The sequence below is a fragment of the Schistocerca cancellata genome, chromosome 3, assembly GCF_023864275.1.
Source record: "Schistocerca cancellata isolate TAMUIC-IGC-003103 chromosome 3, iqSchCanc2.1, whole genome shotgun sequence".
Lineage (NCBI taxonomy): Eukaryota > Metazoa > Arthropoda > Insecta > Orthoptera > Acrididae > Schistocerca > Schistocerca cancellata.
Window position 1 is genome coordinate 599,245,867 of NC_064628.1, and position 24,179 is coordinate 599,270,045.

At 45.6% G+C, this 24,179-nt stretch overlaps 1 protein-coding gene across 1 annotated transcript in view; it reads left to right on the forward strand.

Annotated features, from left to right (window-relative positions):
* LOC126175491 (F-box/LRR-repeat protein 2) overlaps positions 1–24,179 on the forward strand; it is a 708,226-nt gene that overhangs the window by 150,688 nt on the left and 533,359 nt on the right. The window lies entirely within an intron of this gene.

Consider the following 24,179-nt stretch of genomic DNA (forward strand, 5'->3'; position numbering starts at 1 on the left):
TCGTTCGCACAGTGACACTTGTTGATGTCCCAGCATTAAAATGTGCACTACTTTGCGGAAGGGTTGCACTTCTATCACGTTGAACGGTTCTGTCGTCGTTAGTCCCGTTCTTGTATGATCTTTTTCCGGCCACAGCAATGACGGAGATTTGACGTTTTGCCGGATTCGCGATATTCACGGTACACATGTGAAATGGTCGTACGAGAAAGTCCCTACTTCATCGTTACGTCGGAGATGCTGTGTTCTATGGCTCATGCGCCGACTGTAACACCACGTTCAAACTCACATAAATTTTGATAACCTGCCGTTGTAGGAGCAGTAATAGATCTAACAACTGCGCCAAACACTTGTTGTCTTATATATAGGCGTTGCCGACCGCAGCCCAGTATTCTGCCTGTTTACACATATCTATATTTGAATACGCTTGCCTTTACCAGTTCCTTTGGCGCTTCAGTATATATATATATATATATATATATATATATATATATATATATATATATATATATATGTGTGTGTGTGTGTGTGTGTGTGTGTGTGTGTGTGTGTGTATATATTTGTACTTAATTGTAAAATTGTATCAATAACGGCAAAAAAGAGGAGATTGCATACAAAAGAATTGTCATAGATAGATGCTTAAAATATCATTTGTCATAAATTGTTCGAGATGAGCACCGTCGACTGCAAACACATTTGCAGTCGTTGGTGTAATGATTACTAGACGGACTGATATCATTCCAAACGCTGCAACAATGGATGTTTGAAATCTCCTTGGGTCGTCGAATCTTGTGTACAGGCTCCATCTTTGAGCTTACCACAACAAAAAAGTCCAGTGCCGTCCAATCAGGCGAACGAGCAGGCCAAATGGCAAAGCCTGCATATTTTATCCAGCGGCCATAAAAGAGCCGGGTGGGCACTTTGGTAGCCATAAGCTAGAAGTAAGCCGGGCAACCCTCGTGCCGACACCACGCATACACATGGATGTACTTCTAGTAGTACTTCCTCTAGGGGAGCCGGCATCACTTTTTTAGAAGTTGTGATATTTTTTACCGGTTAGGATTTCTTCAGTGAAGCTAGGACCAATCACGTATTCTCCCATAATCCCACACCAACTGTTCACACTCTTCCGTCTCTGATGTTCATCAGCGCGGAAAAAAATGGCTCTGGGCACTACGGTACTTAACATCTGAGGTCATCAGTCCCCTAGAACTTAGAACTACTTAAAACTAACTAACCTAAGGACATCACACACTTCCATGCCCGAGGCAGTATTCGAACCTGCGACCGTAGCTGTCGCGCGGTTCCAGACAGTAGCGCCTAGAACCGCTCGGCCACCCCGGCCGGCATCAGCGCGGATTCTGAGCTTTCCGTGATTTGTGAAAGTAGATTCATCGATAAAGAGAATGCTTTGAAGAAAAAATCCTATTGTCCTGATATTGCACATTGTGCGACAAAACTCCGTGCGCTGTCTGTAATCCCTCTGATTAGTCTGCTGGTGAAGTGACATGTGACGAGGGCAGAAGCTGTTTCCCGCAAAACTAGAACTACGCCGGGCTTACTTATTCCAGAGGCACCCGAAATTTCTCTGGCGGTAACATGTGGATTATGAGCAGCAGCTGCCAGATCTATTTCGTTCGCTCCGCTATTTGCAGGCTCACTCCTTCCCATGTGCGTAGTGTTCCAGTACCGTTCCAACAACAATTTTTCACACTTTCGTTGAATAGCCAACCTTGTCGGACGCTGTCTGTCCGGATACCTTTGTGCATATAATTCTCCAGTTGCTTTTGCATTTTTCTTAAAGAAGTAAGTCTGAAAAAGACATTAATTTTTTGGAACTAATACCCGAAAGAACAGACACCACATGAACCTAGTGCCATTCTCAATCAAGACACAAAGGAATTACGACATGTAGCTGCTAGTGGGCACTGATTTACATCGATGTGGGATGCTGAAAATTTGTGCCGGACCGATATTCGAACCAGGGTCTCCTGGTTAATAGGCTGTGGTCAGAGCATCTGCCGAGTAAGTAGGAGACCCGGGTTCTAATCCTGATCCGGCACAAAATTTCAGAATCCCAAATCTCCGTTGTGTCCACTTCTGAGACAAACTGACCAACAACTGTTGTAATTGATCACTGAAATCCTCTTTTCGGCACTGGGATGATGTTTACGTCGGAGCTGGTCCCACACGTACTTCATCCCTATTTGGGACTGTTCTAGAGACCTTGCCGAACACTGGAGTTCATAGATACACATGTCCTGGAAATTGGAAATTTGTTCCTATGGGATCAAACTGCTGGGTCATCCATCCCTAGGCTTACATACTACTTAATCTGACTTAAACTAACATACGTTAAGGACAACACACACACACCCATGCCCGAGGGAAGACGCGAACCTCCGACGGGGCGAGCCGCACGGACCGTGACAAGGCGTCCGAGACCGCCCGGCTACCACGGGCGCCCCACACGTGTCCTGTCGAAGAAAGATGGCACCATGACACAGTCGCATGAGAGGTAACAAATGAGCATGTAGGATGTCTGTAATATACCGTTATGCAATCACTTTTCTAGCTGTGACTTGAAGTCATCCTCGATGGCTGTCCACAGCATGATGTTAAGAATAACACCACTATACCACATTGAAAGAATGGGACCTCTTCCCAGGCCGCCGGCAAACTCGCTGATGTTGGTTATCCGTGGTAGTAAAGAATCGCGATTTATCGCTGAACCCAATGCGATGCCATTCATCAGCAGCTCTTGCTTCCTGGTTCAAAATGGTTCAAATGGCTCTGAGCACTATGGGACTTAACATCCGAGGTCATCAGTCCCTTAGACTTAGAACTACTGAAACCTAATTAACCTAAGGACATCACACACATCCATGCCTGAAGCAGGATTCGAACCTGCAACCGTAGCAGCAGCGCGTTTCTGGACTGAAGCGCCTAGAACCGCTCGGCCACAACGACTGGCTATGCTTCCTGGTCATGGAACCAATACAAACACAGCCATTTGCCCTATGCTGCTTACGGCAGTCTACGCATGGGACGGTAATTCCCTAGGCCGGTTGCCGCCAGTGTCCGACCAGCTGCGAGAGAGGACACAGAATGTTGCAGGGAGCCCATTGCTTGTTTTCAGATGGCTGGTGCAGATGTGATGGGAGTACGGTGTGTGCTTGGCGTACAGTACGGCGATCCTGTCTTGTTGTGGTCAAACGTGATCAGCCAGAACACTGACGATGAGTATGCCTGCCCTCACGTCCCCGTGCAGTCCATCAGTGGGCCAGTGGCACAGCCGAATGTCTCACAAATGTTGATACTGAACGATGCGACCAGCTGCCCAACTGGAGACCCACACTGACGCTTCTTTCAAACTTTATCAGATGCTGATAACGCTGTCTCACACGAGTACGCGGCATCCGTGTTCTGAACTGTTGTGTCTGTGCCCTATAATAATGTTTTGTCGTTCCTGGCTGGATGAGGAGAGGGTGTTATGATAGGCAGGCGGCCTGTTTCCTCTCACTACAACACAAAATGCACATGTGGTTAAAGTACACTTTATTTACAGGAACCAATTGAATACTTAATTTCAGTGATGTCCAATCTTAAGTTCTGTGGTTAATAGCAATCAAATAACATGTACTAATCCTTGAAGCTTGTCCGTGTACACATCACAAATATGTATACAATGACTAACATTCGGTCACAGCTACCTAAAGTGCGAGGCGACTATTACCACTGTGAAAGACTAGAGCACAGTGCGACGTATTGAGGTGCAATGCGAACTGTGTCCCAATGTGATATACTGAGGTACTGAGATTGAGGCGGCCTATATGCACTCTGCCCAGTCGGCGCTATCGGTGCGAACCTGGGGGCGTGTCTTGATCTTCTCTTGTCATAGGCGCGCTTAGTTCAGTGCCTGCTAATCAATATTTCCTAGTGCCGACGGGGAGAGGGGGGAGACTTGGGAAGGCGTACGCCAGCACATGTCTGCAGCTCATACTCTAATGGCTATTGCTGCTGCATTTCGATCACAGGGTCCTGGGTTCGTATCCCGGCTGGGTTGGGGATTTTCTCTGCCCACAGACTGGGTGTTCATGTTGTCCTCATTATTTCATCATCATCATTCATGACAGTGGCTAGATTGGATTGTATCAAAATTGGACTGTGTAAAAATTGGGACTTTGTGCAGGTGCTGATGACCGCGCAGTTTAGCGCCCCACAAACTAAAAATCATCATCATCACGCCATCACATGCACAAAGATCACTTAACATCTGATGCTATCGACGCTTCTTATGTACCATACCAGGCCTGGTAGCCACACGGGGTAGGCGCGTGCTCTGGTTCGTGCGGCCGAGATTCGAATCCTCCCTCGGGCATGGGTGTGTGTCTTCTCCTTAGCTTAAGTTAGTTTAAGTAAGATTAAGTAGTGTGTAAGCCTAGGGACCGATGATTTCAGCAGTTTGGTCCCATCAGAACTTACCACAAATTTCCAATTTCCAGGCGTGGATACAACGCTAAACACGAAAAACACTAATGCACCCTTCTGGCCATTCTACCTGCCACATGTAACTGCAGCCCTGATCATTTTCATACCTGCTGACGGTGTGTACGTGTACGAAACTACACTGACATCTGACTATGTCTTCTGAGTACCTCATTTTTATTTCAGGCACTATATACCACAGTGTGCTGAAAAGTAATGGTTCCCAATATTTAATGTGAAAACACTTAAAGACGTTTTCACGTTCTACATCTTTATTATTCATGTCTATATACACTCCTGGAAATTGAAATAAGAACACCGTGAATTCATTGTCCCAGGAAGGGGAAACTTTATTGACACATTCCTGGGGTCAGATACATCACATGATCACACTGACAGAACCACAGGCACATAGACACAGGCAACAGAGCATGCACAATGTCGGCACTGCTATTCTCCCATGGAGACGATCGTAGAGATGCTGGATGTAGTCCTGTGGAACGGCTTGCCATGCCATTTCCACCTGGCGCCTCAGTTGGACCAGCGTTCGTGCTGGACGTGCAGACCGCGTGAGACGACGCTTCATCCAGTCCCAAACATGCTCAATGGGGGACAGATCCGGAGATCTTGCTGGCCAGGGTAGTTGACTTACACCTTCTAGAGCACGTTGGGTGGCACGGGATACATGCGGACGTGCATTGTCCTGTTGGAACAGCAAGTTCCCTTGCCGGTCTAGGAATGGTAGAACGATGAGTTCGATGACGGTTTGGATGTACCGTGCACTATTCAGTGTCCCCTCGACGATCACCAGTGGAATACGGCCAGTGTAGGAGATCGCTCCCCACACCATGATGCCGGGTGTTGGCCCTGTGTGCCTCGGTCGTATGCAGTCCTGATTGTGGCGCTCACCTGCACGGCGCCAAACACGCATACGAGCATCATTGGCACCAAGGCAGAAGCGACTCTCATCGCTGAAGACGACACGTCTCCATTCGTCCCTCCATTCACGCCTGTCGCGACACCACTGGAGGCGGGCTGCACGATGTTGGGGCGTGAGCGGAAGACGGCCTAACGGTGTGCGGGACCGTAGCCCAGCTTCATGGAGACGGTTGCGAATGGTCCTCGCTGATACCCCAGGAGCAACAGTGTCCCTAATTTGCTGGGAAGTGGCGGTGCGGTCCCCTACGGCACTGCGTAGGATCCTACGGTCTTGGCGTGCATCCGTGCGTCGCTGCGGTCCGGTCACAGGTCGACGGGCACGTGCACCTTCCGCCGACCACTGGCGACAACATCGATGTACTGTGGAGACCTCACGCCCCACGTGTTGAGCAATTCGGCGGTACGTCCACCCGGCCTCCCGCATGCCCACTATACGCCCTCGCTCAAAGTCCGTCAACTGCACATACGGTTCACGTCCACGCTGTCGCGGCATGCTACCAGTGTTAAAGACTGCGATGGAGCTCCGTATGCCACGGCAAACTGGCTGACACTGACGGCGGCGGTGCACAAATGCTGCGCAGCTAGCGCCATTCGACGGCCAACACCGTGGTTCCTGGTGTGTCCGCTGTGCCGTGCGTGTGATCATTGCATGTAGAGCCCTGTCGCAGTGTCCGGAGCAAGTATGGTGGGTCTGACACACCGGTATCAATGTGTTCTTTTTTCCATTTCCAGGAGTGTTTTTATTTCTCAACCTAGTCACCCTGGCGACGAATACATTTCTCCAAAAGAGAGAATGGTCTGTTCATAACGTCACTGCAGAATGTTTGACTTTTTTGGCAGAGCCACAACCTCCCTTCTGCTTGCACCACTTTATCTCTGCCCAAGTGAAATCTTCGAAGGTATTCTTTAAGTTTTGGAAATGGATGAAGATCAGATAGGGCCAAGCCAGTTCTGTATGGATGATGATCGCGGACAGTGAATCCAAGTCGTCGGATTTTTGCACATGTCGCAGTGTTCGTGGTTGGCACTGTCATACTGAAGAGAGGGTGCTCCATGTGTGGTCGAACTCGTCCAGATCGAAACCCGGTTACGGCACGCTGTTTCTCACGCATTGACGTAGTTAGGTTACACACCGCTTCCTTACACCCTAAAATTCGGAGACCTCTGGCGGTAGGAGACTGAAAAAAGATAGAAATGAAGAATAAAGATGTAAAATAATAATAATGTTAGTTTTATTTGAATAGCTTGAAGAGTTTTCACATAATAAATTACAATGCATTACTCTTTAGCACAACCTCGTACAAGGGGCAGTCAAATGAAAACGAGACGCACGGAAGAGAAGTAAATAAATCGTTTATTATTTCAACAATAACTGCCATAGCTGTTAATATATTTAAGTCACTGTGAGACAAAGCAGTTTCAACGTTTGTGGTTGCCTAGAGAAAGATGATTTTACTCTGACTTGCATCTCCTCAGCTGAAGCAAACTGACGGCCACAAATGTCTTCCTTCGTGAATCCAGAAATACAGAAAGCGCATGGATTGGAGAGAGATCAAGAACGTATGGAGATACTGAAAGGTTCCCTGTTTGGGGACTATATAAATGTTTGGGAATGAAGCAAAATTTACTAGAATTCTAACAACATCTATTTTTCAAAATAAAAAAAAACCAGACATAAATTACTCTAAACAAGATATTGATTGAATACCATAAACAACTAACAGTTTGTTTAAGACAACAATGGACAAGGATCCTGGGTGGTAGAAGTGAGTCAGGTACTCTGGCCCTAAAAATGTGGATAACGCAATCTGAATTGATCTGACGCTGAGCAGACTTTGATTGTTCAAATCTACAGAAGCTTCTGTATATAGGTGCAGGTGAGAGCAAGTGGTGATTGAGGTCTGTACACTCTGAGAAGGCCGGAGCATCAGTACGTTACCCTGTACGCTTCATGTGGCGATGTAACTTGCAGCTGGCGAGATGGGTGCAGCGGAGGTGAGATGTGAGGCGGCACCTGTGAATAGATCGCGGCCACGAAAGAAATGCAAAAATCTCACGGTCTAGCGATCAGACCGATGGATCGCAATTTACTCTCCACCAGAGCCCTGAAATCATGGTAGATTTCAGTGTGTGACACATCCGTTCACTGGTCGTACCAGGAACCAATTTGGCTCACTTACACGACAGAGCGCACAAGCATACCAAACGTCAAGACTGGTAAACCAAAAACGAAGAAATGTGTCCTTGGCAAACGAGTAGTCCGAGACATTTGAAGTCACGCTGTCGATACAGTAAGAACCTCACCACAAACTATCCAGTCTAACTACTCGCAAGTGAAGTCAGTCTCAGGACAAGCCCCAAGCAGCAACTACACATGTCAGAGCTTCAACCAGAAGTCCCCTATCAGACCAAAGTCTAGCACCTGAGTGCTTCGCATCTCTACAGAAAAAAAAAATCCGTTTTCCAACAAAGTGCACGAATGACACCGCCTTCACGCTGTCTTGAGCCAATCACAGGGCTCCACAGGCGCTAAATCTCCCCTCCCACACGACAACACAAACTCTTGTCAAACCAGGGCAAGAGTTAAGAAACCTGCATCTCTCGAAAAAAAGAAACCGCCAATTACTGGCTTTGTTAAATTTTCACGGAGGGGGATGATGATTTTCTCCAGTGTCGTGTTGCTTCCCATGGCAACAATGAACAGATGTAATATTAAAGATCTTCACCTAAACCGCCTGTGCCTTGGAGCTTGTTAGTCCTAGCTACCAGGTGTATTAAAGATTCTGTCTCTAAAAGTTTCTCAGACGCCAGAGTTTCTTATACAACCAAGGTGGCCAATTGAAGTGCGTCACAGGGCTATTTGTAGTATTGGCAAACACAAAAACTTGTGAATTTTTATTACCTGTGGCTCTGCACACAATGTCCAGTTTATGACTCAACTGTACAGATGTGTTCCTTTGGTCCATTGCCCCCCAGCCCAGGCTTCGACTGGCGCTAATGCAGGTATCGTGACATTGTTCTGCTGGAGACCTGTCTCGATGAGGGGCTACTCTGTCTGCCCTGTAAAGCTGTGGACCTATCCGGCAAGATTTACTGAGGGATGGGGTCTCGTCACCAATTGCTTTCAACTCCCAGCATGCCGTTTCTACAAGCTAAGAACCATAAAACTACCTCATGCTTGTAGCGCCCTACCAGGCTCCAACAACATCTGCCCAGGCCATTAACCTTCTAGAGTCTTGCTCAAGGTGCATCAGGTTGTAACAAAATCTTTAATTTTCCGTATACGAAAAAAAGGTGAGAGAGTAATTTGTCCTCTCTCAATACATAGGGGCTTTTCAGCGAAGCTTCAGCTCTCTCTATTCTCCCCCTCCATCCCCCTCCCAAATGTGATTTTCATATTTTTGAAGCCCTGAAGAAAGACATTTGTAGCTGTCGATTTCCTTCAAACGAAGAGGTGGACGACTGGGCACAATCATATTTCCATAAGCAACCACAAACCTTTCTCCAGGAAGGCACTGGCCATCTTATCTCACTGTGGGATGATTGTATCAACGGTTATGGCGATTACTTTTGAAATAATTATCAGTTTACTTATTTTTTCCATCTGTCTCATTTCATTTGACTGCCCCTCAATTACACTGCCAGAAAAAAGTTAATGCACCCTTTTAGTGGTTTCCTGTTCACTCAAGATTTATTGTTGCAACAATTCATATGGAGACATGAAATGATTACATTTGCAGATCAACAGCCGAATCGATTCTGAGGACCAGGCATCGACCCATGCAGGAACAACCCTATTTATACATGATGTAGCCTCCAAGGGCGGCAGTGTAGACGCTGTCTCTGGCATCCAGTCGATCGTACAAATGGCGAATACTGTCGTGGGATACGTTACGCCACGCCTGCTCGACCATTCGCATAGTTCTGTAAGAATTGGTTGACGAGTCACTTCTAATCCGATCGTATCCCAATTGTGCTCGAAAGGGGACAAGTCTGGAGATAACGCTGGCCAGGGAAGTTGCTGCTGGTCTTCCACCGCACGATGAGTTTGACAGGCAGTGTGTGAGCGAGCATTATTCTCTTGGAACAACACATCACCTTACTTTTACAATAACGGCAAACGAACAGGTCTAACAACATTCTGCACATACCGAGCGCTAGTTAGCATCCCCTACAGAAACTGGAAAGGTGAACGAGACACCCCAGACCATAAGGCCTGGGGCGGGGCCATTGCCTCTTGGAGGAATGCACTCCATGAGGCAGCGCTCACCACACCACGTCTACGTCATACACGCGAACGACTATCATGTGCAGAATATGTTTCCATCGTTGAAGACAACAGCGCGGCTTTCCATCTTCCAAGTGATTCTCTGTCGGCACCAGTCGAACCATGTACGTCGATCCTTCGGCATGAGGGGAAGAAGGCGGGCTAGAGGTGAGTGTGCCCGTAGTCCCACTGCTAATAACCGGCTCGTGTTGACACATATGGGCTCACAAGCCCTCTTATCTGTCGTGTGGTGGCTGTACAATCTGCCACAGCTGCTCCTACAACACGACGATCCTCTGCTGCGTGGACGTCCAGAAGCTCGTCCACATGTGTGAGTGTGTTCACGCGACCACTGACACCAGCATCATCGCACAACTCACGCAGCAGGTCCAACGAGTGTGGCAATTCTCCGAAAGGACCATCCCGTCACTCGGAAGGCCACAATTTGACCCCTTTCAAACTCACTCTGTTGGCCGTAGGAAGCACGAGTGCATCTTTGTGGCATGGTTCCCTGCTGGTTTCACACGTCTGTACCACAATGAACCTTCTGGCTGTGAGCATTCCCTATTAAACGGTAGACACAGACGGTGTTCTGGTAGTTGTGCCACTGCGCTATCTGCAGTCGGACGACGTTGTAAACATCATCAGTACTTATAGAGTGCAGCAATCAGTAGTCCTTTTTTAGATTTTATTACGCAAATCCAGATTTCGGGCAGTGGCTCGCCATTCTTGTGTGTGAAATCTTTTGGGAATTAACTGCTAAGGTCATCAGTCCCTAATCTTACACACTAATGTTGACTGGAATACTCTCTTTCAAATTCTAAAGGTGGCAGGGGTAAAATACAGGGAGCGAAAGGCTATTTACAATTTGTACAGAAACCAGATGGCAGTTATAAGAGTCGAGGGACATGAAAGGGAAGCAGTGGTTGGGAAGGGAGTAAGACAGGGTTGTAGCCTCTCCCCGATGTTATTCAATCTGTATATTGAGCAAGCAGTAAAGGAAACAAAAGAAAAATTCGGAGTAGGTATTAAAATCCATGGAGAAGAAATAAAAACCTTGAGGTTTGCCGATGACATTGTAATTCTGTCAGAGACAGCAAAGGACCTGGAAGAGCAGTTGAACGCAATGGACAGTGTCTTGAAAGGAGGATATAAGATGAACATCAACAAAAGCAAAACGAGGATAATGGAATGTAGTCGAATTAAGTCGGGTGATGCTGAGGGAATTAGATTAGGAAATGAGACACTTAAAGTAGTAAAGGAGTTTTGCTATTTGGGGAGCAAAATAACTGATGATGGTCGAAGTAGAGAGGATATAAAATGTAGACTGGCAATGGCAAGGAAAGCGTTTCTGAAGAAGAGAAATTTGTTAACATCGAGTATAGATTTAAGTGTCAGGAAGTCATTTCTGAAAGTATTTGTATGGAGTGTAGCCATGTATGGAAGTGAAACATGGACGGTGAATAGTTTGGAAAAGAAGAGAATAGAAGCTTTCGAAATGTGGTGCTACAGAAGAATGCTGAAGATTAGATGGGTAGATCACATAACTAATGAGGAAGTATTGAATAGGATTGGGGAGAAGAGACGTTTGTGGCACAACTTGACCAGAAGAAGGGATCGGTTGGTAGGACATGTTCTGAGGCATCAAGGGATCACCAATTTAATATTGGAGGGCAGTGTGGAGGGTAAAAATCGTAGGGGGAGACCAAGAGATGAATACACTAAGCAGATTCAGAAGGATGTAGGTTGCAGTAGGTACTGGGAGATGAAGAAGCTTGCACAGGATAGAGTAGCATGGAGAGCTGCATCAAACCAGTCTCAGGACTGAAGACCACAACAACAACAACTTAACCTAAATTATTCTGAGGACAAACACACTCACCCATGCCCGAGGGAGGACTCGAACCTCCGCCGGGAGCAGCCGCACAGTCCATGACTGTAGCGCCCTAGACCGCTCGGGGCTAGCCATTCTAAATGCACTATGCATGTAAGTCGCTGTTGTTCGGGCATCAGTACATCCGCATATGCCACTATCGGATCAAAATCGACGTCGTCTTTCCTGATCTACTATTTTTTTTCCTGCTGTGTATACCTGTGCGTATGAAGAAGAAGGTGCTGCTAGTTTTATCGGTGTTATTTATCGCCCACGGCTTTGACACACTTCCGGCGCGCGTGCTGTGTAGGGCGGTGACTCACCTGTCGCAGTGGGCAGTGCAAGTAGGGAGCGGTAAGGCGAGCAGCCGCGCCCCGCACCTCGGGACTGACGCCTGAGCTGGCAGCTGGCAGCGGGCCGCGGCATCCCCCCCTCAAAGGTCGGCCCGGCCCGCAGTCATACCGCTCAGCGGTGCTCCGGTCTGAATGCACGGCTCGCCAGGGGGCCCTCCGCCGCCACGCTGCAGCTTCCCGATGCCAGCTCCAGAAACGGACCGGCTGCCGGCTCTCGTACAATGCTGCGCGCACTCAAGTCCTGTGTTGTCTCTCCTAATAAACGACAATGACATGCGGCACCTTGAAATTTACCAAGGAAGTCTTCTATTGTTTATGGAGATCACCGAACAAAAAAAATTAGCCACCTCTATAGAAATCATTACAAGCTTCATTTAATACATGGGACTGAGACATAATAATCAGCGGCTGAGAACACCCAGAACAGAAGAAATCAGCGTAGATGCCGGTGCTCCTCCGCATGAATTAGTAGCGTTTGGATGAGTGCAGGCTGTCTCCTATCAGTCATGTGCGCATACACTAAGCAGCAGATTTGTATACAAGAATTTTTTACATTGTGCAGCCCTGTCAGCAACTGTGATAGCTGAGCATGTAACACGTCAGCCTCAGTTGCAAATAGAAACCAATCTCTACCCAGGTTTCAGCCAAAATAATCTGGCCTTCTTCAGAAGCCAGTGACACTAAATTATTGCAAGCTAAAGTTTGGTCATGTCGAGTATAAAACTGCAGTACCGTACTAACCTGTCACAAATCTACATTACCTGGGCTGAAGAGAAACAGCCGGCCGGAGTGGCCGTGCGGTTCTAGACGCTACAGTCTGGAGACGAGCGACCGCTACGGTCGCAGGTTCGCATCCTGCCTCGGGCATGGATGTGTGTGATGTCCTTAGGTTAGTTAGGTTTAATTAGTTCTAAGTTCTAGGCGACTGATGACCTCAGAAGTTAAGTCGCATAGTGCTCAGAGCCATTTGAACGATTTTTGAAGAGAAACACCAGGCCCCATTGCGCGGACGAGGTCGGTAGGCCGCGAGAGCTGCGCCGGAACTAAACGCGATGAATAGCTGTCTACCGAGCATCGCTGATGGTCATGCGCATGCGCGCGTGGAAATATAGAGACATAACAGTAGCTACCTTTACATTAGGAATTGGATTAATATAACCATTAAAACCTTTAATGGCGTAATATGTAAAAGAACTTACTTCTGAGGAGAATGATACCCCTGTAACAGATTCGGAGCCCGTAAGAAAGACTAGCTGTTACTCGGCAAATTTATTTCTCAGTTTTGAATACATTGCTCAAACTTTATCTGGTTAATTAATAAACGTATGTGTGGCTATTTACAGGAATGATCTGTAATAGCGCGGAGAGTACATCAGTGTGACTAAGCATCATAAAGGCAACAATTCCTAAAAAACTTAAAAGTAGCTGAATTTGAATTAGCACAGCATTAGTAGCAGTAAGGAAGACAGCATTAACAAAAACTGCGAAGGGTAGTTAGAAACTGCGTAAGTCTGGCAGAACATACAAGTAGTAATTTAACATGATGTAACACGTTAATCGTGATGCTAAAAACTATAAAGCTAAGTGTTAGGTTTCCGGGGACCTTTTTATAAATTTGGCGTATAACACCATAAATGTAATGGAATAATGTGCATGCACGTATATTGTGTCAAATTACATATTCGTACTAAAACATAATGGCTGAGAGAAAGAGAGGCAGCAGTGCCTAAATATTTTGCACTTAAATAATAAGTTAGTGTCCAGGTGTGTTAAATCGACATTGCCTAACACTGATTAATGAAAGAACAGAAGTTAACCATCAGTATCAGAAAGACTGGGCGTGCAACGCCACAGTCCTCAAATATATAAAAATTTTTTGACTTACATTAGAACAAATTTGCATTTAGGCATTTAAACACGAGTTTCTGCTTACGAATAACATTTAATGTCAGTGTGATTGGGGGTGTAACGCCACAGTCATAACAAAAAGTCAAGGTTACATTTGCAAACTTAGGTATTCATTTCTGCCTATTAACACATGAAGAATATTGTCTCATTAAGATTACTTAACGTCTAATGGCATGATGAATGGTTATGTATCACACAGTCATATTCCAGATTGGATACAAGTATCCAGACTGGCTACAAGTGACAGATAATTATAATCTAACAAGTCGGATAAAAGAAATCGTTTCACATAGGGAAGTGTCAGCAAAGTCGGCGTAGTGGGGCCTGGTGTTTCTCTTCAGCCCAGGTAATGTAGATTTATGACTGGTTACTACGATGCTACAGTTTTATACCTGACATGGACGAACTTTGGCATGCAATAGTTTAGTGTCACTGGCTTCTGAAGAAGGCCAGATTATTTTGGCTGAAACCTGGGTAGAGATTGGTTTCTATTTGCAACTGAGGCTGACGTGTTACATGTTCAGCTACCAGAGTTGCTGACAGGGTTGCACAATGTTAAAAATTCTTGTATACAAATCTGCTGCTTAGTGTATGCGCACATGACTGATAGGAGACAGCCTGCACTCATCCAAACGCTACTAATTCATGCGGAGGAGCACCAGCATCTACGTTGATTTCTTCTGTTCTGGGTGTTCTCAGTCGCTAATTATTATGCCCCAGTCTGGCTAAACAGCCCACAATGTCCAGATAATAGACGTTCGCCGAAGCAACACCATGAGAATGACTGCTAGTGTTATCAAATCAATCACTATGGCAAAGGTTCCCAAACCTTTGCCCTGACGGGACGCCTTGTTCATTTTGAAGGTTAACAAAATTTTAAAAATGAAGAAAACTTGTTTTACTCGGTATTTACTTCATTTTTAAATCATAAGTGTGATATAGAAACATAATAAAATTTTACAAAGTAGTTAGTATCGTCAAAATGTCGAAAAAAGACGCAATGTTATTGATAGTCTTTCGCAGAGGACTTATCCATTTGCCGCGGAACGCCATTGTTATGCGAAACACAGTTTGGGAAATCCTGTCCCAAGGATTGGCAACCAGTACTAAGCCACATTCCACTCCCGCAAATACGACCAATATGTGCTCTCACGAACGAGTACAAAAGGCTCAGGTGTAATAAAAAAAACCACCAATTCATCAAGATATCAGTGATGCAAACCATAACCGACTCCATTCTAGAGGGCCATTAACAAAAACAGCAAGGGTCGCTGTGGATAATGAGATGAACCTGATCAACGCATGGACGCAAGAAAGGAGTGGACAACAAAATAATAATATGTCGTGTATGACTCATAAATGACCAGGATTTGACTTGCGACCCAAAACGTAGTGAACGTTAAACAAAAGTAGAACCCAATCTGGTAGATGTGCATATTTTGCATAAACGGGTCGAAAGCAACCATCTCCGTGATTGCGGAGACCATAAATAATCGGACACTTAAAGGAAGAACGCTCCACTAGATCACACGATGATAGACCAAAAGACTTCCTGTTGCCGACCCCAAAACCTACAGGTTACATAAACATCTTGGATGTTTGGCTAAAATGGCTCTGAGCACTATGGGACTTAACATCTGAGGTCATCAGTCCCATAGAACTTACAACTACTTAAACCTAACTAACCTAAGGACATAACACACATCCATGCTCGAGGCAGGATTCGAACCTGCGACCGTAGCGGTCACGCGGTTCCGGACTGAAGCGCCTAAAACCGCTCGGCCACACCGGCCGGCTCTTGGATGTTTGTTTGTAAGGTTTTTATATTGCATAAATTATAGTACACATTATATGTATTTTTTCAATGTTTCTAAAAGCCTTACGATAAATAAATAAATAAATCATCAATAGCTCTCAAACCATCTCTATTATAAAAATCAAGTGTGAACACTAAAAAACTGACTACACGCTTACCAGTGCTGACACGTACTTCCTCTGCCACTTTCACCTAAAGTTTTCCTTGAACAGCACGGGAATCACACCGACTGTCTTTCATGTCCCATGAAGGTTATTTTGCGCAAACTACACTAATCCACTTTTCACAATTTACGTCTATAACGATTGCGACTGCAGCAGCGTGGACACTAGAGACGAACTGCTATAAGTGACTAATCCCGCTCCAGGCGGAACAGTAGTTACTTGCCAATTGTCTGTAGTGATGTGTAATAGGTCCACTTCTTACACGACATTTTATTAACAAATATTAGGGAACACTCTCTAAGTTCTATGCAAACACTTATTGGTCGAACAAGAGATTATCGCGCTTAGCAGACTTTATTCGATGGTTTGCGTTTTCGTGAGTACGTCACTACTCTCCCAAATTTGAGCTCTTCAGCACGCCCTGCGCTCACACGTTAGTGAAGCTCAACACACCAGACACAGTGAATGAAAAAAAATTCAAATGATAGATTTACAGCCTGGCCATCCTCGAGAAATATTTAGAAAGATGGGTTTAAACAAAAGGACTGTGCCGGAAGTGCTTTCGTAACTGGCAAGACTAATCGAGAGCACAAGCTCCCTGAACTAGCGTCCATACTCACTGCAGAACTGATAGCGATTTTAGGAGGACTTAATTACCAGAAAGAAGTTCAAGAAGAAACAATCATTATTTTATCAGATTCAGCCTCAGCACTGATGATGTTAAAATGCTACGATGTCAACAAACCAAAACTTATCTAGTATATTGTATTAGATAAGCTTATCAGGTGCTTTCCCGCCGAAATAAGACGATCATTATGTTTTGTTTGAGGGTGCACAGCGGAATAAAGAGAAATGAAGTACATACTCTGGATAAGGAAACTAAAATGCTTCATTGAAATACGATCTTCTTCATGTCATAAGGACTAGAATCCGGGCGCAATTCACCGAAAACCTCCATCAGCCTTACGAAATTAAGGGGAGACATTATGTCGCATTGGTGCCCAATCTCCAACCGCGTCCTTGATACCAGAATTGCAGATACAGTGGCAACTTTATAGCGACTATGGCAAGACTACCATTCAGTCACGGGAGATTCTAGCAACACCTCTACTGCCCCAACATGGCACATCATCTTTATGTGAATGTGGCAGTGAGGAAGATGTAAGCTGCATTTTCCTCGCCTGCAATAGAAGGTACAAAAAAACAAAATTAATGTAGCGGCTGATGCCCTCCGACAATGCTTTACCAGCAAATATTCAGACGCTTTTAACAACAAAAGAATAGGCTCCTACACGATTTTAAAGCACAGGGTGAAATAAGAATATTTATGTTGTCAATCCTTCTTTCATATTAATTAATGTATTTTAATTTGCTTGGATCATTAACTTAGTTTCAGTTTAAAAGAAATAACGGATAATTTTCTTCTTTTAACGGTTAGAAGTTATATGAAGAGCAGTTAAATGAAAACCTAACACCCGCCACAACGGGACTATGAAACGATTTCATTCAAAAGAAATCATCACACGCGTTGAGACATTTCTCCTACAGGGAGACGAATCGATCAATTCTTGTTTCGTAAAACTGTCGGCCGCTGAAGCATCAACAACCACACCCTCTCTTGCACTTCCTTTTCCAACTGAAACCGACCCCAAGTAAGTCTTTCTTTAGATCGCCAAAGCTCTGAAAATCATACCGTGCAAGATCCGAGCTAAACGGAGGATACTGAAATGTTTCCCGGCCAAACTGCCAAGGAGTAGCCTTCGTCCGACTGGAGTGTGGAAGCGGCCGTTATCGTGCAACAGGGTCATTCCGTCCGACAGCATCCCCACAGCCGAAGGGCAAACGTCAAAGCAAACAGTCGAAACATCCCACATTTCTCCCGCCAAAGAAATGCAAATCTGTTCACACTAGTTCCGGTAGGGTCACGACGATCGTCTTCTGCTTCAGAGGCCCTCTGCTCGTCGAGTTCCTCGAGCGCTATGAAGACATTTTGCAGAAACGGCAACGCACCATGAAGTCAAAATGCCCGATAACGCCTGTCCCCACGCTGCCAATCAGACTAAGTCTACGCTTCAACGATTTGTTGGGAAACACTGTAACAGCATCCGCACAGCCCTAATCTTTGACAGTGTGATTGTCACGTCTTTGGCGACCTGAAAGAGGCATACGTCGACGTCGGTTTCAGTCGGTCGAGGAAACGTGAATGGTCTTGTGGATCCGTCAGCGACCGACCACGTTATACATAACAGGAACCGATCGTCTCGTCTCCCAGTGGGATAAATGTCGTAACGCGTGTGGTGATTACTTTTGAATGGGAACATTCCATGGTCTCTTTGTGGTGGATTTTAGGTTTTCATTTAATGCCCCTCATACATTTAAAAGTAAACTCATCATTCTGAGGCTACCTGTGTTTGATGATGTCCAAAATCCACTAATAATTTTAATAAAATAGTCGCTTTGTGAGATGTCAGTGAGCTTTTGACACACTCCTTTGGAAGTTTGAATGATCCACATCGGTTGTACTTACCGATAGTCAGATCACTACCCATGCGCTCATATATTTTAATAAAACTGTAGCACAACAGATAAATAATAGGACAGGGGTGGCCCTAGGAAAGATGAGACATGGGGGTTGCACCTCACAAAGCATGATAAAAGGAAGTCATCTAACTATGGAATGAAACACTATTCCAAATTAAACCGTATTTATTATAAAGTTCTCTACTAAAACATAGACGAACAAGAATAAGTTACCGGATCTGTTCGATCTTGGAAACTGCACTGAACACGAAAATTGACCTTAACATGGAAAGTTATAGTCTAACACCTAAATGACCCGGCAACTACCGGACAGGTTATGTGAATGGGGCAAAACCGGCGTCTTACAAATAAGATATGTAAAGACAAATTCGCTATGGACACGCAGGGATTGTGTGATTGGGCCTGAAAGGTGAAAACCTACGACTTGCAAACAACATCACAGATCGAGCCGTGAATGAGCTCCGAGTCAGTCGACATAAAGTGTACGATTCGTAGAACCTGTTTGTGTGCCTGCAAGCGCTCGGTAATTCTCTTACCCTTCTCGCGTAGACTGCAATTTCTCATCATATTTTGCATACAGAAGTGTAGAAAGTTGCGAGCACCGTCATCTGCTGCAGTCTGCAACACATCAGTTGTTACTTGCAGGAACATCCCTTCTCTGCATCTCCAGGCGAAGTATATCTTTTCAGCCTCTGAGAACGAAGTGCTTCCCTCAAGATTTCCAGATAATGTGTTCTAAGAATCCATAGGCGAAGTGTTCTCTTCAGAACTACTAGTCCAAGTGTTCCTTACCAATACAGAATTCTCTCTCCTCACTACCAGTCTGCACAGTCCCCGTGCCACAATGGAAAAAGGATCTGCACAAAGCTGGTCAATGATATTTTTATTAGCAAAATGGTTAACTCCGCATCTGACAAAAATTTTACAATGTTAACCAATTTTATCCGACACTCACGTTCACAGTTCTTAATCACTTCACTCTTCAGCTAAGTTTTTTCACTTTACCCAATACCCTTGTCTCCAAGTCAGAATTTCTCGGAAACTGACATCCTGACTTTGTCTTCTCAGCTACTTTTTAAGTTCAACCACTGAGCTGCGCTCTTACAGCTTTTTGGGTTGTTTTGGGGGAAGAGACCAAACTGCGAGGTCATCGGCCTCATAGGGTTAGGGAAGGACGATGAAGGAAGTCGGGCGTGCCCTTTCAAAGGAACCATCTCGGCAGTTGCCTGGAGCGATATAAGGAAATCACGGAAAACATAAATCAGGATGCCGCACGCGGGAGTGAACCGTCGTTCTCCCGAATGCAAGTCCACTGCTAACCACTGCGCCACCTTGCTCGGTTCAGCCTTTTTTTTATTTTAATAGGAAAGAGGGTGTTCACCCCGGGTTAACCAGCGCTAGAATGCAGGCCTGTCGCTTTTACAAAGGCAGAAAATAATTTCTGAATAAAATGCAATTGCGTCATTTCTCAAGGGACACTGAGATCTGCATCTGCAACTGCTTCTCTCTCAACAGCCTCCCTAGGAAGGCGACCCGTCGGCGAAAACTAAGCTTCTTTTGAAATGTGTTTTGAGTGGATGGCACAGCTTGTAAAAAAATTACGATTGTCCACAGGCGCAGCTACTTGTCACGGCACATTATATGAGTTCTTTGGATAGAGGCCTGGACGACATGTTGCGCGGGGCGCATTGTAAGATGAACTGACGGAATGCAACTTCGAAACTAAACAATGTTAGGATGCAGCATTGTACCTGCGCGAGTGGACAGTTCTTCCCGTCCTTTCGTTTTCATCTCTGAAAGATGCCAACTCAAGAACCAAAGAAACTGCTACACCTGCCTAATATCGTGTAGGGCCCCCGCGACTACGCAGAAGTGGAGCAACATGACGTGGCATGGACTCGACTAATGTCTGAAGTAGTGCTGGAGAGAATTGACACCATAAATCCTGCAGGGCTGTCCACAAATGCGAGTGGGTGGATATCTTTTCTTAACAGCACGTTGCAAGTCATCCCAGATATGCTCACTAATGTCCATGTCTGGGGAGTTTGGTGGCCAGCGAAAGTGTAAACTAAGAAGAGTGTTCCTGGAGCCACTCTGTAGTAATTCTGGACGTGTGGGGTGACGCACTGTCCTCCTGGAATTTCCCGAGTCCTTCGGAATGTACAATGTACATGAATGGATGCAGGTGATCAGACAGAATGCTTACGTTCTTTTCACCTGTCAGAGTCGTATCGTCCGCAGCTCGTGGTCGTGTGGTAGCGTTCTCGCTTCCCACGCCCGGGTTCCCGGGTTCCCGGGTTCGATTCCCGGCGGGGTCAGGGATTTTCTCTGCCTCGTGATGACTGGGTGTTGTGTGATGTCCTTAGGTTAGTTAGGTTTAAGTAGTTCTAAGTTCTAGGGGACTGATGACCATAGATGTTAAGTCCCATAGTGCTCAGAGCCATTTGAACCATTTTTAGAGTCGTATCTAGACGTATCAGGAGTTCCGTATCACTCCAAATGCACGCGCCCCACACTATTACAGAGCCTCCAACAGTTTGAACAGCCACCTGCTAACATGAAGGGTTCATAGATTCACGAGATTGTTCCCATACCCGTACACATCCATCCGCTGGGTACAATTTGAAACGAGACTCGTCTGACCAGGCAACGTGTTTGCAGTCGCCAAAAGCCCAATGTCTCTGTTGACGGGCCCAGTTGAGGCTTAAATCTTTGTGCTGTGCAGTCATCAATGGTACACGAGTAGACCTTCGGCTCCGAAAGCCCATATCGATGATGTTTCGTTGAATGGTTCGTACGCTGACTCTCGTTGATGGCCCAGTATTGAAAGCTGCAGCAATTTGCGGAAGGGTTGCACTTCTATCACGTTGAACGATTCTCTTCAGTCGTCGTTGGTCCCATTCTTGCACGATATTTTTCCGGCCGCAGCGATGTCGCAGATTTGATGTTTTACCGGATTCCTGATATTCACGGTACACTCGTTAAAAGGTCGTACGGGAAAATCCCCGCTTCATCGCTACCTCGTTGTGCTGTGACCCATCGCTATAACACCACGTTCATATTCACTTAAATCTTGTTAACCTGCCATTGTACCAGCAGTAACCGATCTAACAACTGCGCCAGGTAGTTGTCTTATAAAGGTGTTGCTGACCGCAGCTTCGTATTCTGCCTGTTTACATATCACTGTATTTGAATACGGATGCCTTACCAGTTTCTTTGCGCTTCAGTGTATAACAATAGATGGCTTAATCCAGGCAGTTTCTGAAGTTAACGAGGGTAATCCAAAAAGTAAGGTTTCCTATTTTTTTTATAAATACATAGACCTGCTTATTTCTACAATGGTTTACATAAGTTTACAGCTTGAACATTTAGCTATTTTTCGATATAATCACCGTTTCTGTCGATGCATTTAGTAGACGCTGTCTATGACCATGTCATACCAGCTCGCCGCCATGCTGTTCAGAAAGTTGTGAACCTCTTCTTTCACCTCGTCGTCGGTGCTGAATCGCTTTCCGACCAACTGTTCTTTTAACCAAGGGAACAGGTGATAGTCACTTGGCGCCAAGTCAGGAGTATAGGGTGGGTGGGTGATTATGTTCCACTGAAACTGTTGCAGGAGAGCAACGGTTTGCCGAGCGATGAGTGGGCGAGCGTTGTCATGGAGAATGTGTACGCCCTTGTTCAACATTCTTCTTCTCTGGTTCTGAATTGCCCGTTTGAGTTTTTTCAAAGTTTCACAGTGTCTGTCAGCGTTAATTGTGGTCCCAGAGATTCAGCTCCGACGACGAGGTGAAAGAAGAGATTCATAACTTTCTGAACAGCATGGCGGCGAGCTGGTATGACATGGGCATACAATAACTGCCACAGCGTCTACAAAAATGCATCGACAGAAATGGTGATTATGTCGAAAAATAGCTAAATGTTCAATCTGTAAACTGATGTAAACCATTGTGGAAATAAACAGGTTTATGTACTTACAAAAAATAAATCTTAGCCGGCCGATGTGGCCGTGCGGTTCTAGGCGCTTCAGTCTGGAACCGCGTGACCGCTACGGTCGCAGGTTCGAATCCTGTCTCGGGCATGGATGTGTGTGATGTCCTTAGGTTAGTTAGGTTTAAGTAGTTCTAAGTTCTAGGGGACTGATGACCTTAGAAGTTAAGTCCCATGGTGCTCAGAGCCAATAAATCTTACTTTTGGGATTATCCTCGTATTTATTATCAGCGTTAAACATGTATTAATCGACAGGAATTAAACTCAGGTTGCAATGAATTTAAATCAGCCGTGAATAAAACGTGAGACGTGTCAGTCCAACAATGGAATGGCGCTTATCAGCTTGTAGCGGACGCTTTTCCATCTCTGTTCCTACCGTAATGGGATTGGTCGTGTGACTGCACTCGTAACCGCTTGTTCTCATAGTCGCTTCCAATAAACAAAGAGCCTGTATTCGCTACAATTATGCCACATGTCATGATCAGAGGAGACTGCAATCATCCGGCGATAACAGTGGATTTTTAGTTTTGCTTTGGGAGATGCCTTATCGTAAGTACAAGATATGAAATATTAGTTCACTTTATTACATGAATGATAAATAGATTTACTTAACTTGATACGATCCATTGCCGTAGGAATGCTTGATGGTTTACAATTATCATTGCCTATTAAAGCAATGATGCACTATTAACAAACTGTTCTCTCTAAGTACGAAGCTCCACATTTACACTACTGGCCATTAAAATTGCTACACCAAGAAGAAATGCAGATGATAAACGGGTATTCATTGGACAAATATATTATACTAGAACTGACATGCGATTACATTTTCACGCAATTTGGGTGCATAGATCCTGAGAAGTCAGTGCCCAGAACAACCACCTCTAGCCGTAATAACGGCCTTGATACGACTGGGCATTGACTCAAACAGAGCTTGGATGGCGTGTACAGGTACAGCTGCCCATGCAGCTTCAACACGATACCACAGTTCATCAAGAGTACAGACTGGCGTATTGTGACGAGCCAGTTGCTCGGCCACCATTGACCAGACGTTTTCAGTTGCCGAGAGATCTGGAGAATGTGCTGGCCAGGGCAGCAGTCGAATATTTTCTGTATCCAGAAAGGCCCGTACAGGACCTCCAACATGCGGTCTTGCATTGTCCTGCTGAAACGTAGGGTTTCGCAGGGATCGAATGAAGGGTAGAGCCACGGGTCGTAACACATCTGAAATGTAACGCCCACTGTTCAAACTGCCGTCAATGCGAACAAGAGGTGACCGAGACGTGTAACCAATGGCACCCCATACCATCACGCCGGGTGATACGCCAGTATGGCGATGACGAATACACGCTTCCAACGTGCGTTCACCGCGATGTCGCCAAACACGGATGCGACCATCATGATGCTGTAAACAGAACCTGGATTCATCCGAAAAAACGACGTTTTGCCATTCGTGCACCCAGGTTCGTCGTTGAGTACACCGTCGCAGGCGCTCCTGTCTGTGATGCAGCGTCAAGTGTAACCACAGCCATGGTCTCCGAGCTGATAGTCCATGCTGCTGCAAACGTCGTCGAACTGTTGGTGCAGATGGTTGTTGTCTTGCAAACGTCCCCATCTGTGGACTCAGCGATCCTGACGTGGCTGCACGATCCGTTACAGCCATGCGTATAAGATGCCTGTCATCTCGACTGCTAGTAATGCGAGGCCGTTGGAATACAGCACGGCGTTCTGTATTACCCTCCTGAACCCACCGATTCCATATTCTGCTAACAGTCATTAGATCTCGACCAACGCGAGCAGCAACGTCGCGATACGATAAACCGCAATCGCGACAGGCTACAAT